Below are 17,536 nucleotides of genomic sequence, written 5' to 3'. Positions count from 1 at the left end.
CATGGATGTTCAATCCCATGTGTCTTCTGTGAGGATTTACCTAACTTGAGAAGAAATAAACCTGTTGCATAAAATGAAGTCTTGTTGGGCTCCATCCTGACCCGTGCCCCCCCATGGTGATAGTACCTGAAATTTGAACCCTTAACAGTCAGTTTTGAGGTTGATCTGAGAAATTAACTCGGGATGCTGCGGCTTAAGTAAAAAAACACATAAAAGTTAAAACTGAAATGATGTGTCTAATTTAGTCTCCTTAGTGACATTACTTAGTGCTTACGGCTCAATAAAATTGGATATGTTGTTTTAGTTTAAAGTTCAGAGAAAGTTGTTGTTTGAACTTCTAATTCTGGATTTTCTTGTTTGTGCAGGTGAAATGCATTGATTTTAAACTTTACCACTAACCACCAGAGGGCGCCCTTTTTACATAAAGTGATAGATAAACGGTAAATTGATTTATTTTCAACCTACAACTTTACTGACAGTTAATTTTGTAAGTCATTAAAGTAATTGGATATTTAAGATCATCATTGCTAAATTATTTGTATGAAAGCTGCATTTTTACTTTAGACCTTTTCTGATTCGGTTTAATTTAACTTTTCAAACTCACAGTTTCATCAATTTAATTTTACCACAAACCTTTTTATTTAATTGAAATTATCAATTTGATAAGGATTCAAATATTTGATAAGTGTACATTTTACAGCTAGTTTAGATTAATGAGTTAAAATGAAACATTTACAATTTAAAAAGGTTGTTTTAAAATTCTTCTTCCTTGTCTTGATTTTATTAACTTTACTCTGCTCATAACTCTTCTTCACCTACATTATGTTCTCATTAACATTCAAAGATTATATAAAGTTCATTGATAATATCACAGGTCATTTACAAGTCTGAAAATAATATATATATATATATATATATATATATATATCTAGCATTTTCTTTTCCCCAGCAAAGCTAGATGAGGTTAAAGGTAGAGAAACTTGTAAGATAAATCTGTTGAGATGTTTAAGACCTTATTAATGTTTCTATATTATATTCTACATTTAAACTTTGAATTTAAGTTTGCTTCGGTCTCATCTAAAAGCCTTAAAGTGAAGTTAGACACAGATAATTTACAGTGAATGATGAAACCCAGGTTTATTCTAATCATGATGTTGTATAATCACAAACATTTTCAGAGTTTTATTAACTTCATGAACTAAAATTAGTTTTTCTTGTCCGACATGAACTCCATCAACGTCTTCCAGGAGGATCCCCCGTCGGTGGCCGTCTTCCTGCTCAGGTTGGAGACTCAAAGGTTTGTTAATGTTGTTTTATTATGTTCCAGGTTTTAGGTCTTATAGATGTTTAGACTCAGTTATTTTAATCATTTGACTTCATCCTTTTTAGTCAGCTAAAACTATTTTTTTTTTTTTTATAATCCTTAGGTATCGTTTGCCAACAGGTAAGCATTCAAATATTTCTAATCTAATGTTAGTTACAAAGTGTTATCAGTTTTTTGTATATTTTTAAGACCTGGAACATAATGAAACAACATTAATAAAGATTTGAGCTCCTACCCAATGGGGCTGGAGGATAGTGGGATGGAAGGAGACTGGATGGATGGATGGATGGATGTAACATGTACAAAAAACACAGAGGTTATGATGCGTGTTCAATGTGTTATTGTAATAAAACTACTGCTGTGTCCATTCTGCATCACAGTGACTTGTGTACCTGGGGAGGAGAGATATATTACATCTGTGATTAGGTTCAGCTTTGTGCTGTAGTGCTTTAGTCCTTAGTGTTGTGGGTTATAGTTCAGCTGTGTTTTCTTTAGTTGTAGTAGTTGGGGATTTGCACATGGCACTTTTATTGTGTTTTACATAAAGGACCATACAAAGCCAGGTGAGCACGGCACTACATATCCTGATCACACATGACAGGTAAAAATCGGCTATTAACCTGCACCAACTTGTCACTACAGTTTTGGAGTCCTCATGATTGGCATACAAGATGACTGACAGACTTTCTGACCCACACACTTAAATATAACAGATACCACCTTGTGGTGCTATTTGGTACTACTACTAATATATTGTGACTGTTCCATATTCCACCATGGTGAAAAGAAGGCTGCAGACAGCCGAAGAAGCAACCAACCTGCAATTTTACTGCTACACAGACTTAATGAAAAGTTAGGAGATACACTCAAGGGAAGAGATAATGTTCAGCATACAGATATACATATCACCAAACTGAAAAACAAAACCTACTATACAGTGTTACAGTAAAAGAATACTGTTGATCTATTTTCCTAGTTTTTCCTTGCTTTTCACATGTTCCTCAGAGAAACTGAAAGTAGAATTCTGCTGTGAATTGGACTATTTTTCTATAAAAGCAGGTAAGAATTGTAACATGTGGCAAAACCTGAACCACATAAGCCAGATAAATATCAGGAACAGTAGAGTAAACAAAACACATGAACAGAGGAATGCAGATTTTGACTTTTAACACTTCTGCTTGCTGTTTTTTTTTTTTTCATATTACAAACTGATTGCCTACTTCAAGTCTGGTAGTGTGGTAGGAGTTTGTCTGACGAGCCAGATGTGATTTAAAGTTTTACAGTCAGTGTCAGACGCAACTACAGTGTCATGGTTGTCAGAGTCAGGCACAGGGTCAGTGTCATGAAGCATGTCATGGTACATGTCTGCAGCAGTGACTTCAATCATTGTCCACGGTTCAGGGTCAAATCAGGGTCACGCTGCTCCTCAGTCACCAGAATGTTGCGCCTGTTGGAGGAAGAAGAGTCAAGTGTGGAGAGGTTTTCAGTTCACTACATGAAAGACACCAGCATGAGTACTAGTGTCCAGTTTAGACAGTGTGTAGTTTACTTCATCCAGCTTCTGACTAACACGTAGTGGGTCTCTGAACAGGGGTGCAAGTTTAGCTGTAAAGTTAGATTGTGTGTGAGGCCTGGGGTGGGATTTTACTCTAAAAAGGTCACCCACAGCAAAGCTAGCCTGATGACGTCATGGTATGTTTTTGTGTGTTATGACTGTGATCAAGAGCTGCTGTGGCATGGTCATGTGCTTCCTTCAGGGAGGCTCTGAGAGTCTCTGGGTAGAGGATGCTGGCTCATCCACACTGTCACAGGATGGTTGTGTTATGAGGTCGAGTGGTGTGTCCAGCTCTCGACCATACAGCATCATTGAAGGGCTGAGTCCAGTGCTGTCGTGGGGGGTGGGGGGGGGGGGGGGCTGTATGGAGTGCAAAGCAGATCTGGGGAAGAAACTTGTCCCATGATGTGTGCTTGTCACCAACATAAGCTCATATTGCAGTTTTTAGAGTTTGATTAACATGTTTTCTGGCATTTGTTTGAGGGTGGTGTGCTGTGGTGAGTCTGTGCATAGTCCCAAGGGTTGAAACAAGATGCTCAAACAACTTAGTCCCAAAAGGCGTACCTCTGTCAGACATAAGGTAAGTTGGGGCACCGTGCCTGGACAAACTTTGAGGCTGCTACTTGCGCTGTTGCTTCTCTGACTGCAGACACCTCAATCCATTTGGAAAAATAGTGAACAAAGACTAGCAAGTAGGCATTTCTGGATGCAGTGTGGGGCAAAGGTCCAACAAAATCAGCTCCTGTGTAGTCCCAGGGCTTCTGAGGCAAGATGGGAACCATGAGACCAGCCGGTTTTCTCTGAGACGGCTTGGTGAGCTGACACAGTGAACAGGAGGTGACATATCGATTCACATCTGCAGCCATTTTTGGCCAGAAAAATATGAAACACAGCCTTGCAAGAGTGTTTGAAACACCAAGATGACCAGCAGTGGGGTGGTCGTGGTAATAATTGAGCAAGGTAACGGTTTGATGTGGGGGCATAGAGTTTCAGGTCCTTTAATGGATGCAAACCACATTTTGATTTTGGGTATTTGTTGTACAGCAGGCCGTCATAAATGACATACTGATGAGGGACACTTTCATCTGTGTCCACATGACTGTGTTTTTGAAGATATTGGAGAAGCTGACCTGTTACTGTGTCATCCCGCTGTAGGTGCTTTACATGAGAATGATCTGACAGGAACAACACAGGTGGCAGGTTGTGAAGATACAGAATGCAAATGACAGCGTAGTGTGGTAGGATATCTGTGGGGGCATTGTCAGAATGGGGTAAGGGGTTGTGAGATAATGCATCTGGCACATTGTTTTGTGTACCAGGCTTGTTCATAATAGAGAAGTCAAAATGTTTAAGTCTTAAGAACCCCCGTGTGAGGTGGTCAGAGGGGTTAGGCTGGGACATTAACCACCGGAGGCTGCTGTGGTCTGTGAAGATAGTCATGTGGAGGCTTTCCTCATAAAGCCTGAAATGTTCAAGAGCCCAAATCACAGCTAAACACTTTTTCTATGGTGTAGAGAAGGGATTTTTAGCTTTCTGCAGGGAGGGTTACCTCACGACCTTCCTTGTGTTTCTGCATCAGGGCTTCATCCAGGCCAAGGTCGCAAGCATCAGCATGAATGACAAATGGAGAAGTGAAATCAATCTGTTACTGCTGATGTAAGAGATTGTTTCAGAATGTCTATGGATTCCTGACATTTGTTATTACAGTGACAGGTTGTGTGTTTCCTTGTCAGTGCATGAAGAGGCTCAGTATGGCGTGGATAATCCTGAACAAAACGATGAGAGTATTTCTTCAGTCTGAGGAATTGTGTGACTTGTTTCACAGTAGATGGATTCTCAAAGCACATTACTGTTTTGATGTTTTCCATATTGGGTTTTATGCCTGAGGGCGTGATGCGGTAGTGTAGGAAGGTCGGCTCACTCAGACAGAAGTGACATTTCTTTAGTTTCAGAGACAGACCAGCGGTTTTGAGCACTTCCTTGAGATCAGTGAGGTGCTGTTAGAAGGTGGGAGAAGCAATAACAATATCATCAAGATACACTGCACATGTTTTGTAGATGAGAGCAGCAAGTACACTGTTCATTAATCTTTGAAATGTGGCTGGTGTGTTGCAGAGATCAAAGGGGAGGACAGAAAAGTGAAAAAGGCCACAGTGTGATATGAAGGCTGTTCTTGCTGTGGATTGCTCTGCAACTGCCACCTGCCAATATGGACGAGCCAAATCCAGTGTTGTAATGAACTGCGCTCTTGCCAGAAAATCAAGCGACTTGTGAATACGAGGCAGGGGGTAAGAGTCTTTTTGTGTGACCTGATTCAAACATCTATAGTCCACACAGAATCTTGGGTTCTTGTCATGTATGTTAATGATCACAACTGGGGCAGCCCAGGGGCTGGTGGACGGCTCAATGATTCTGTCTTTCAACATCTGCTGTAACTGTTCTTATGAGTGTTTTCTTTGTAGGAGAGCTGTGGTAGGGAGGGAGGTTTATTGGGTTTTCCTGACCTGTATCAGTTGTGTGTTCAGTCAGGGAAGTGTGTCCAAGATTATCATCAAACATGTCATCAAACTGGGTAAGAAGACTGAACATGAGCTCTTTCTGTTGTTTTTCGAGGTTCGCCTTGTCTATTTTTGTCACCAGTGAAGAGTGTAGAGTGTCCAAGGTCATAATAATGTATTTTTCAATGAGTGGTTCAACTGTACAGTGAACAACCTAATCAAGAGGACAAGGAATTTCATACATAATGCAGTTGTGGAGGGGATGTGTATGGTAATTGAGGCTGTGATCATAAAATTCATTCCTAGAATGGAAGGGGTTGACAGGTCAGGGATTGTGACGAAACGCTGGTAGAAGTGTTTGTTCATGAAGTTGGTGGATAGTCAAGTGACATCATCAGGGGTGCAGGGAGTGTTGTGTGCAAGGCTTAGAGGTGGTGCGTTTTGGTTGGATAGGCATTATGCACTGTGATGAAGTGTGCTTGTACAGGTGAAAGGGTAGCTGCTGTGTTTAAGGTGGCCTTTACAGACAGAGACTTGAAGTTTATGTTTGTTCTCAGTGGTGTGTTTCAGGGAGATTGAGAATCAGTGTTCTCGACATGGCCTAGAACGTGTTGGTGTTGTGTGGGTGTGGTCAGTGGTTGAGGGTCAATTAGTGTCTGGAGGGAGGATTGTGTTGTTGAAATGTACTCCGTCCACTGAAGTTTCCCGGCTGTCTGGTCGGCAGTAGGCAGTCTGCTGACATGCCTACTGAATTGGGTGTTTGCTCACTTCTGTCTGGGGTCAGATTTATTAGGGGGAGTCGGGAATGACCTGAGATCTAGTGGGGGGTGCTGGCATATGTGATTCAGTGTTGTAGCTTGGGCAAATATGAGATGTAAAGCCAGGCTGAGAGCATTTGAAGCAGTTGGGCTTATTGGTCTGGTTTCTCTTGAACTGGGTAGAAGGAGGCTGGTTGCCTCTTTGTGCAAGGAATGCATGAACCTCATGAGCTTGGAGGAAGAAGTCGATTACTTAAGAGACAGGTATGCCATACAGTGCTTCTATATATTTTTGGAGAGAATGTTTGCATATCAGTTAAATGTGTTATTGTTCAGGGGGTCGGGTTTTCAATTTGTTAAACTCACTGAACATATGAGCAACAAATGTTGGAAGGGGCTCATGAATATGGTTGAGAATGCCTCTCAGGACATGTTTGTGGTTGTCAGATGGAAGAACAGTTCTGAAGAGCTGGCAGAATTGAGACCATGTGATGACGTATGAAGTGAGTGATTTGAAACATTTGCTGGGCTCTCTAGGAAGGAAATGTGGCAGTTTGTTTAACATTTGTACATGAGTCAGGTTCAATGAAGATCTGTAAGTGTTGACTTGATGTAAACAGTCTTCAGGGTGCACTTTATTATAACCAGGAAACACAGGGGGCTTTAGGTTAGCATGATGTAATGCAGCAGGAATGATCATGGATGTATTGTTGAGTTTGAGTGAATGTGTCTGAAGGGAAATGTCTTAATGAGCAGGTTGAGGTCCAGAATAGGATTTTGAATCCAGGAGTGTTGACTCTGGGATGGTGACAGCAGGCGTGTATGGGGTTGAGGTGGCTTTGGGTAGAGGGCTTGAGTATTAGGCTGCAGGAATATCATAGTCTTTCTTTCTAGACTGCTCCCAGTGTTTGAGAACATTGGGTTGTAAGTTTAAGGAGTCTTACAGACATTTCCTCAGTCTCTGAAGCTGTGTTTGTAGGTCCTCTATTTGTTCTTTCAGGCCATGTGTGATAAGGAAGAGTGTATCTTGAAAGAGAGTCAATGTGTATGTAAGAGTCATGGTCAGAATCTTCAGTTTGTATGTCTGGGTGGGAGGACATCATGCCTCAGTATTCAAATCAATATTACTGTTGAAAATGTGTTTTAAGAGCAGAAGTAAATTAATGTGTAATTGACTACCGTGGAAACATATGAGGTGTCACCAGTTACATTTAAACTGTATCTATAGTTTTGAAAATGCAGCAAAAGATAGGATAACCACCAAAAAATGTTAATAATGATGAAAGGTTGTTTTACTGTAAAGTTCAATATTCAGTGGTGACAATAAAGTAAGATTAATGTCATACTCATAAGTAAGTAAGAATAATGCTAGTTATAATATATAGATGTATAAAAAAACGTGAATTTTTCTGTTATACAGTCAGAGTCCTGTACTTACTCAGTATAGTAAATTCAGTGAATTCATGCAAGAGTGAAAAAGGTTGATATTCAGAAGCATAATGAAGGTTGGAGACATCCAAGATTACTTATGGAAAAGTTATGAGTGGCCTTTTTTTTGTTGAATATTCTTCATTCAAATGGTTATTGTATTCAATATTTTACATATTTATATTTACATATCTCAGTTGGTGAAAGATGTTAATAATTTGACAAGAATTATTTACAGTTCAGCAAACATATAAAAAAATAAATAAAACAGAAATAAAACTCATGGCAACATCTTTATCTGCACAAAGAGGAGAGTCTTGATAAGTAGAAGGAAAAAATTGCTTCTTCAAAGCAGGCATCAGATATATCTGTCCATACACACACACAAGCAATTCTTAACTTTTCACATACATGTCTATGAATATGTCTACTGACCAGTCCAAAATAAACCAAACGCAATATATATAATGTTTTCTTTTAAATAAATTGAGATTATGTAAAGTGGTGTACTCTATCGGTAAATTAAGGTAAGCAATGACAGGAGCCCATAGGAACACAAACAAATCCATTTTCAGATGGAGTTTTGCTGTTATTTTGTCCATCAAGTAAACCGTCTGTAGCCTTTCTCCCGGTGCGTTTTGGTTGGAAAGGCATTATGCACTGTGATGAAGTGTGCTTGCAGAGCTGAAAGAGTAGCTGCTGTGTTTAAGGTGGCCTCTACAGACACAGAATTGAAGATTATGTTTGTTCTCAGTGGTGTGTTTCAGGGAGATTGAGGATCAGTGTTCTCGATGTGGCCTAGACCGTGTTGGTGTTGTGTGGGTGTGGTCAGTGGTTGATGGTCAATTAGCGTCTGGAGGGAGGATTGTGTTGTTGAAATGTACTCTGTCCGCTGAAGTTTCCTGCCTGTCTGGTCGGCAGTAGGCAGTCTGCTGACAAGGCTCCTGAATTGGTCGTTTGCTGACTTCTGTCTGGGGTCAGATTTATTAGGGGGGTGGGCTTGGGACTGACCTGAGTTCTAGTGGGGGTTGCTGGCATATGTGATTCAGTGTTGCAGCTCGGGCAAGTATGAGACGTAAAGCTAGGCCGAGAGAATTGGAAGCAGTAGTGGTCATTGGTCTGGTTTCTCTTGAACTGGGTAGAAGGAGGCTGGTTGCCTCTTTGTGCAAGGAATGCATGAACCTCATGAGCTTGGAGCAATAAGTCGATTACTTAAGAGACAGGCATGCTATAGAGTGCTTCTATATATTTTTGGAGAGAATGTTTGCATATGAGTTAAATGTGTTATTGTTCAGGGGGTGGGCTTTTCAATTTGTTAAACTCACTGAACATATGAGCCACAAATGTTGGAAGGGGCTCATGAATATGGCTGAGAATGCCTCTCGGGACATGTTTGTGGTTGTCAGATGGCAGAATAACAGTTCTGAAGAGCTGGTAGAGTTAAGACCATGTGACGACGTATGAACTGAGTGACTTGAAACATTTGCTGGGCTCTCTAGGAAGGAAATGTGGCAGTTTGTTTAATATTTGTACATCAGTCAGGTTCAATGAAGATCTGTAAGTGTTGACTTGATGTAACCAGTGTTCAGGGTGCACTTTATTATAACCAGGAAACACAGGGGGCTGTAGGTTAGGATGATGCAATGCAGCAGGAATCATCATGGATGTATTGTTGAGTTTGAGTGATTGTGTCTGAAGGGAAATGTCTGAATGAGCAGCTTGAGGTCCAGAATAGGATTTTGAATCCAGGAGTGTTGGCTCTGGGATGGTAAGTGCAGGCGTGTATGGGATTGAGGTGGCTTTGGGTACAGGGCTTGAATATTAGGCTGCAGGAATATCATAGTATTTCTTTCTACATTGGTCATAGTGTTGGAGCACATTGAGTTGTAAGTTTAAGGAGTCTTGCAGACATTTCCTCAGTCTCTGAAGCTGTGTTTGTAGGTCCTCTATTTGTTCTTTCAGGCCATGTGTGATAAGGAAGAGTGTATCTTGCAAGAGAGTCAATGGCTATGTAAGAGTCATGGTCAGAATCTTGAGTTTGTATGTCTGGGTGGGAGGACATCATGCCTCAGTATTCAAATCAATATTACTGTTGAAAATGTGTTTTAAGAGCAGAAGTAAATTAATGTGTAATTGACTACCGTGGAAACATGAGGTGTCACCAATTACATTTAAACTGTATCTATAGTTTTGAAAATGCAGCAAAAGATAGGATAACCACCAACATTTTTTAATAATGATGAAAGGTTGTTTTACTGTAAAGTTCAATATTCAGTGGTGAAAATAAAGTAAGATTAATGTCATGCTCATAAGTCAGTGAGAATAATGATAGTTATAATATATAGATGTATAAAAAACATGATTTTTTCTGTTATACAGTCAGAGTTCTGTAGTTACTCAGTCCCGTAAATTCAGTCAATTCACGTAAGAGTGAAAAAGGTTCATATTCAGAGGCATAATGAAGTTTGGAGACATCCAATACAAGTTATGGAGAAGTTAAGGATGTTTTTTGTTGAAGATTCTTTATTGAAACGGTTATTGTATTCAATATTTTACATATTTATATTGACATATCTCAGTTGGTGAAAGATGGTAATAATTTGACAAGAATTATTTACAGTTCAGCAAACATATAAAAAAATAAATAACACACAAATAAAAGTCATGGCAACATCTTTATCTGCACAAAGAGGAGAGTCTTGATAAGTAGAAGGAAAAAATTGCTTCTTCAAAGCAGGCATCAGATATATGTGTCCATACACACACAAGCAATTGTTAACTTTTCACATACATGTCTATGAATATGTTTACTGACAAGTCCAAAATAAATCAAACCAAATATACATAGTGTTTGCTTTTAAATAAATTGAGATTATGTAAAGTGGTCTACTCTATCGGTAAATTAAGGTAAGCAATGACAGGAGGCCATAGGACCACAAACAAATCTATTTTGAGATGGAGTTTTGCTGTTATTTTCTCTCTGTTGGAGAAGGGTGGGAGGTCGAGGTCTAAGGCAGGATATGGTTATGATTTTCCTTGCCATGTGAAGAAGGATGTGTAGTAACTGGGTCCTTCCTTTATCCATTGCTCCCTGTGGTATTAAAGTATGATGAAATATGATGCTGTAAGCGGTAAATCTACTCCTAGGATGTTTTGTATTTCTGCTTGAATCGCTTCACAAAATGATTTCAGGTTGGGACAGTCTGAAAAGATGAGTATGCTCTCCCACGTGTTTACAGTTCCTGCAGCATAAATTTGTCTTCCTTCTGTTATATTTTGATATTATAAACGGTGTCTTGAAGTATCACATTCTTAATTTCCAACTGAATTGTTTCCAAGTTGGACTGTTAGTTATTTTATGACCCACTTCACACACATCCTCCCACTCTTCATGTTTAATGAGCAAATTCATGTCCAGGTGCCAGCTTTTTTTCATGTCAACAGAATTTCCTGAGCATTGTGCCTGTAAATGTTTGTACATATGTGAAACTATTTTATTAGTGTTCTTTTCTTCCATGTTCCTCATCAGGAAGTCCTGTATTGGTGTGGGCAGTTGTTTAAGGGAGCTCCATTATTTGTGTGACATTCAATAGTTCCTTAGTTGTAAATATCTATAAAACTCTTTGGGGGACCAACTAAATTTATCTTGTAATTGATTAAATGACTTTAGGGTTTGACCTTCAAATAAGTGGTTTATGATCACAAGGCCTTTTTGTGTCCAAGTGTTGAACCTTGTATGAAGTTTATTTGGGAAAAAAGTCTATGTTTTTAGTGATTTTGACTGGTCTAGATATTGTTAATGGCGCGCCTATCATTTTCCTAAATTGAAACCAGACCTTTTGAGTATAAATTCATCCATTCATTTTTTATCTTAAGTTTCTTAAATTTTATTTGTTTTGATAATGGTATTGTCTCAAGAGGTACCTGTTGACATGCATGTTTTTCTAGTTCAAGCCATTTTGTCTCCTCGTTTTGTATTATACATGTGACCATCACATGAAGTTGTGTCGCCCAGTAGTATAATTTGAAATTCCGTAAATTAAGACCTCATTGTTTTTTAGGGTAACGTAACAACTTCTGTTGAATCTTAGGTCTCTTCCTTTGCCAGATAAATGTAGAAATCATTTTATGTCATGTTTTAAAGGTAAAGCCTGAGATCCAAAGAGTGGAAGAGGTACAACAGTTGAGGAAGTACATTCATTCTGACTGTTTCAATTCTTCCAATAAGTGAGAGCGGGAGAATGTCTCACTTAGTCAAGTGTAATGTTATCTGAGGAATCAGTGTATTATAATTAGCTTTTAATAATTCTGAGGTATCTGGAGTAATCATTATGCCTAAGTATCTAAAGCTTTGTGCTGATCAGTTATTGTAAGTTTTTTGTCCAGTTGAGGAGACGACCTGCCAACAAGTATCATAGTTTCTGATTTAGTTTCATTAATTTTGTAACCGGATATTTCCCTGAATTCATGTAAGGTATCTAAAAGGTCTGGGATAGAGCACAGGGGGTTATCAATATATAGAATCACATCGAAAGCATACAGCAAAATTTTGTGTGTCCATGTGCCATCTGATATTGCTATTATTTTGGGGTTCTGCCTTATCATTTCAGCTAAAGGCTCTATAGTGATAGCCAATAAGAGAGGAGAAAGGGGACAGTGCTGTCTAGTTCTTCTCTTCAGATTAAAGCTCTGTGATGTATGTACATTCACTCTAAGTCTTGAAGTTGGCCCAGTATACAGCAGTCTGATTCAATTCATAAACTCTGTATGAAATCCCAATATTTTAAGTGTTTGTTACAGAAAAAGACAATCTACGTGATTGAATGGTTTCTGTGTGTCCAGGTTGAGAAGCATTGAAGTTCCAACAGAGTGTCTAGGTACAGAGATTATATTTAAGGTTCTCCTGTTGTTATTCAATCCATGTCGTCCAGGTATAAATCGTGTTTGATCAGCTTTTATAATTTTGTTAACGCGTCTTTGAATCCTTTTAGGCATTATTGTATTGAGGATTTTTACATCAGTTGACAGTACACTTATTGGCCTAAATGAGGCACATTTTGTTGGGTCTTTGTGTTCTTTGTAGATGACAGAAATTCTGTTTTTGGTGGATATTTCTCCTTAAGAGTGTAATAGAATACATTTTGTAGAAGGGGTGTGACTTCCTGTATAGAGTGTTTATAAAATTTCTCAGGGAATCTATGTGCCGTCGGCGATTTGCCATTTTTTAAATTTTTTATAATTTCTCCTATTTCTTCCTTTGTAATTGTGTTTCTCATTGTTTTTGATTCACTCTCTGACAATTTGGGCAGTTGGCTTTTATCTAAGAAAGTATTAATATTCCTGTCTTTATTATTTTCTTTACAGAATCATAAAGTGGCTTGTAAAAATCTGAAAAAGGTTCTGCCATATGTTTTGGGTGAGATGATGTTTGTTTTGAGGAAGGATTTACTATTTTTGAAAGTGTCTGGTTTGCCTGGGCCTTGTGTAAGTGAAATGCCAGAAGCCAGTGAAAATAAAGTAAGATTAATGTCATACTCATAAGTCAGTGAGAATAATGCTAGTTATAATATATAGATGTACAAAAAAACATGAATTTTTCTGTTATACACTCAGAGTCCTGTAGTTACTCAGTCAAGTAAATTGAGTGAATTCACGCAAGAGTGAAAAAGGTTCATATTCAGAGGCATAATGAAGCTTGGAGACATCCAATACCACTTATGGAGAAGTTATGAGTGGCCTTTTTTTTGTTGAATATTCTTTATTCAAACGGTTATTGTATTCAATATTTTACATCTTTATATTGACATATCTCAGTTGGTGAAACATGGTAATAATTTGACAAGAATTATTTTCAGTTCAGGAAACATATAATAAAAAATAAAAAATAAAACTCATGGCAACATCTTTATCTGCATAATGCCCGCTGTTCTCAATTTTCAGAAGTATGTTTGCTGAAAATCTCTGAAGAATAAGAACAAAACAGTGATGGAACCTTATTGAAACAAATAAAGAATAATGAAGTTGCAGTAGTCCAGTGGAATGGCCTCCAAAATAAAATGAAAAATAAAAGTTTTTCAAAACAGTTGTTAAAAAAGACGGTCTTAGAGGCTCTCCACCCTCAGTCTATACTGGGTAGAGAGCTGTGGCTCTGCAGGTGAAATGCAGAAAATGCAAGTGTGATGGTCCACCAGGTTGATCCGGGATTGAAGACATGTTGCTTTGATAGCAGAAGTCTGTCCAGAGTATGCAGAATTCATATTCATTGAAGTCTGTGCAGATGCTCCATCCTTACAATAAAGAAAATATTCACCCAGAACAGAAATATTATAGGCTTTACTAAACTAAGTCAGTTATGCATTTTTACTTTTCCTAAGCTAAGAAATGAAAGTTTCAATGTCATTGTTCAAAAGTGTCTATTGTTCACCCTTTAATGATATTTACTTACAGGTTCTTATGGATCTTTTTTGTCTTCATAGATGAAAGCTGTGACCTCTGTCATGGTCAGTGAGTGATTTGTTTTGTGCTTGTTGTGAGATGTTGATGTGTTTCCAGTGAGATGGGTCTACATAATATCTTGATGCTCCATTAATGCCTGAATTACAAGATATTTCAGTGTTGTCTGTGGGTCACGCAATGAGGGAAACACTGTTACATTAGTATGGAGAAAAAGTTTTAGTTGTGCCGGCTATGGAGATTGGGTTCTGATGTTTTTTTGTTTCAGCTTTTTGAATACGTGTGGGACTTTCTTTGTTTTCTTCTGGGATAGGTGGTTAGTATCAGTTAAAGAGACGACGTTGGGGATTTTGACATGGCAGTTTTATTATGTTTTAATAAAAGGATTATAGAAAGTCAGGTCAGCATGGCACTAGATGTGCTGATTACATATGACAGGTAAGAATAGGCTATTATCATGCATGAACTTGTAAGTAGCGTTTTGGAGAGTTGTGTCATGATCAACATACAAGATGACTGATATAGACTTTCTCATTCACACAGTTAAACATAACAGAGAGTTCAGTTTGTGGCACTATTTGGTACTACTACTAATATATTGTGAGTGTTAAAAGATATATAGAAAGTGAGAAAACCACAACAAGTAGAGATGTGATGAGGAGAAGAGATGATATGATGAGCCATATTTGTTTTTGTGTTCCTCAGTATTTTATATTACATGTTTTTGTTTATCACTGCAGTTGAAGATTATTAATATGTGACGCCCATTGCATTTAACATATTGAGCAGGTCTAGATGGTGATTTGTATGAGTGCAGGTTAAGTTATTTATTTGAAATGTGAATGTAGTGGTGATTTGTGGAGGAGTGGTGTTATATTTGAATGTGTGTCTCTGGTCTGTTGTTAAAATGTCAGGGGTAGAACATTGTGTATGCAGAGTGGTTATGTTGTCAGTGAGTGTTATTTTGGGGAGAAGTAGCAGGAAATGTATGTGTAAAGTTAATGGTTTGTTTACTGTTTTATAAAATGTAGGGAAAGTAGTTACAATAGGCATCATTTGTAAGTGGTTTTAGTTTAAAAATGGTTAAATTAGTTTGAAAGGTATTTGTAGTAAAGATCATTATTTGTTTAGTATTGTAGTTTAGTTGAATTGTTTATTTGAATGAGGGAAAGTGTACAAAAGAAACATTAGTGTTAGAAGAGAAGAGATGGTTTTTACCAGATTTAGTTAGCTAGATAATTTTGATGTGTTGTGTCTTTATTTCCTTTCATTTCTCCTCTTTTGGTGCTGCATCTTATTTAGTACACTTCCTGGTTTGTCCCTGTGTGATGTCTTGATTGGTTGTTGTTTGGAATTTGTCACTAATTAATTAGATTGAATTGATGTGGCTACTTATTATTTAAGAGTACAGTTTGTTACAGTCATGTTTTCATCCTGACATGGGGTAGGAGTTCAGTGATGGTAAGGTCAGTTTTATTCCTGTTTTAGTGAATATTTAGTCCATTTGAATTTGTGTTAAGCAAAGTTCAAAGTTTGTTAAAAGTGAAATTGTGCTGGTTGTAGTGTTTGTAGATGGAAAGCTGGGTTAAAGAAAGTGGCTTGTAAAAGAAAAGTTGTATTAGATTGAAGACATGGGGGGGAAACTATTAAATGTAAGTTTATTGAGTAAAATGTAAATTAGTCAATCATAGCTGCTGTGTTGATGTGTATTTGTAGGGTTTGTTGTTTTATGGATGTTATGATAAAAGGTCGAAGTTTTATGTGGTAAAAAAAATGTTGAATTGATAAGGTTATCATTAAATGATCAGAGGGAATAGTGGAGTATACATTTATAATGAATAGTAATGTGGTTTAGGCAACTATGTGGATATTGTAGTTTGATTGGAGAACATAATGCTTATGGCTCATTAGAATTGGATGTGTTGTTTTAGTGGAAATGTTGGATAAAGTTGTTGATTAGGTTTATTATATATTGTATTTTATCTTTAAATATTGAAACTTTGATTTGAAGTTTGCTTTATGTAAAATTGTTAAAGTGAAGTTAAAGACACATAAGTTACAGTGTATGATGAAAGAGGTTTATTAAATCATCATGATGTTGTTTAATCACAAATATTTAGAGTTTAATTAAGTTGATGAAGTAAAATGTGATTTTTATTTTTTTTCTGTGACATGAACTTTATCAACATTTTCCAGGAGGATCTGCTGTCGGTGGGTGTTTTCCTGGTCAGGTTGGAGAGTTAAAGGTTTCTTAATGTTGTTTTATTATGTTCCAGGTTTTAGGTGTTGTAGATGTTTAGACTCAGTTATTTGAATGAATTGAGTTCATCCTTTTTGATGAGCTGCTTTGAGGTTGTTTTGGAGTGGAGGAATATGAGGTGTTTAATGTTTTAATTTTTGTTTTTTATAATTGTTAGGTATCATTTATGAACAGTTTAGGATTGAAATATTTATTAGGTTATGTTAGCTACATAGTGTTATCAGTGTTTTGTATATTTATAAGATTTATACCTGGAACATAATGAAACAATATTAATAAAGATTTGAGCTGGTATCTAATGGGGCTGGAGGGGAGTGGATGGATGTAATGTAGAAAAAAAACATAGAGGTCACAATGTTTTTTCAATATTTTATTGTAATAAAAGTACTGATGTGTCTGTTACAGTGAAAGCTGTGTTACATTTGTGATCCGGTTCAGATTTCAGTGTCTGTTTTATTTCATTTGGAGTCTCTTTAGAGACTAAGATTAAATCTATTGTTATCAATTAAAGAGTTAATGTTTGATGTTTGTGTTAGCATGTACCATGAATAAATGTGTTTCTTTATAGATTGTTCTTGTTGACTTTTAATATTGTAATAAAAAGTTAAAGAATATAGTAATTAAAGTAAAGTCAATACAAAGATGAAATCATCAATAACATGTAGACAGCTGAATATAAAGTGACATGTGATAAAGAAGAAATATCTAAGGAATGAAAGATGTTAAACATGAGACACATTAAGAGTTGTGTTAGATCAGTTAGGGTGGTTAAAGAGAGTGTAAAAGAAAACTAAAGAAGACAGTCAGTGAAATGTGTAAAGTAAATCTATAAATAAAGAAAACCAGATGAAAGTTAAAAATAACAAACATTAAGAATGAGAAGACAAAAGTATGAGTGATGGAAAAATACACAGAAAACATACAACAGCAGCTAAGAAGTAAGTAAGAGAATAGGTTAAAGGTAAGTAGAAGAACAGGTAACAGGAATATGAAGGTAAATTATAATTTAGAGAAAATGATTTGATATTGCAGCACTGATTGTAGAGTTCAGACTGAGTGAGCAAATACCTGGAATATTAAACACAAGAAATGAAGATATGAGGTTTTAAAGTTGATGTGACGATGAAAGGTGGTGCATGCATTGAAAACAAGTTTAGATTATGATGAAAAAAGTTTTGATTTAGGAGCCTTTAAATGTGCATATAAGGGTCATTTACAATTGTAAAATACATGAAAAGTGAATGAGGGATTGTGTATGTG

The 17,536-nt window shown here is 37.2% G+C and overlaps 1 long non-coding RNA gene across 1 annotated transcript; it reads left to right on the top strand.

Moving 5' to 3' along the window:
* The first annotated feature begins 13,999 nt into the window (after window positions 1–13,999).
* Window positions 14,000–16,843, top strand: LOC136178169 (uncharacterized). Its single transcript, XR_010665557.1, has 2 exons — window positions 14,000–14,067; window positions 16,213–16,843. It is a non-coding gene; the product is annotated as an uncharacterized lncRNA (long non-coding RNA).
* Window positions 16,844–17,536: the final 693 nt, after the last annotated feature.

Source organism: Labrus bergylta, chromosome 24 (genome assembly GCF_963930695.1).
Source record: "Labrus bergylta chromosome 24, fLabBer1.1, whole genome shotgun sequence".
NCBI lineage: Eukaryota > Metazoa > Chordata > Actinopteri > Labriformes > Labridae > Labrus > Labrus bergylta.
Note: the sequence above shows the minus strand (reverse complement) of the source record. Positions and strands in the feature narration are given on the sequence as shown.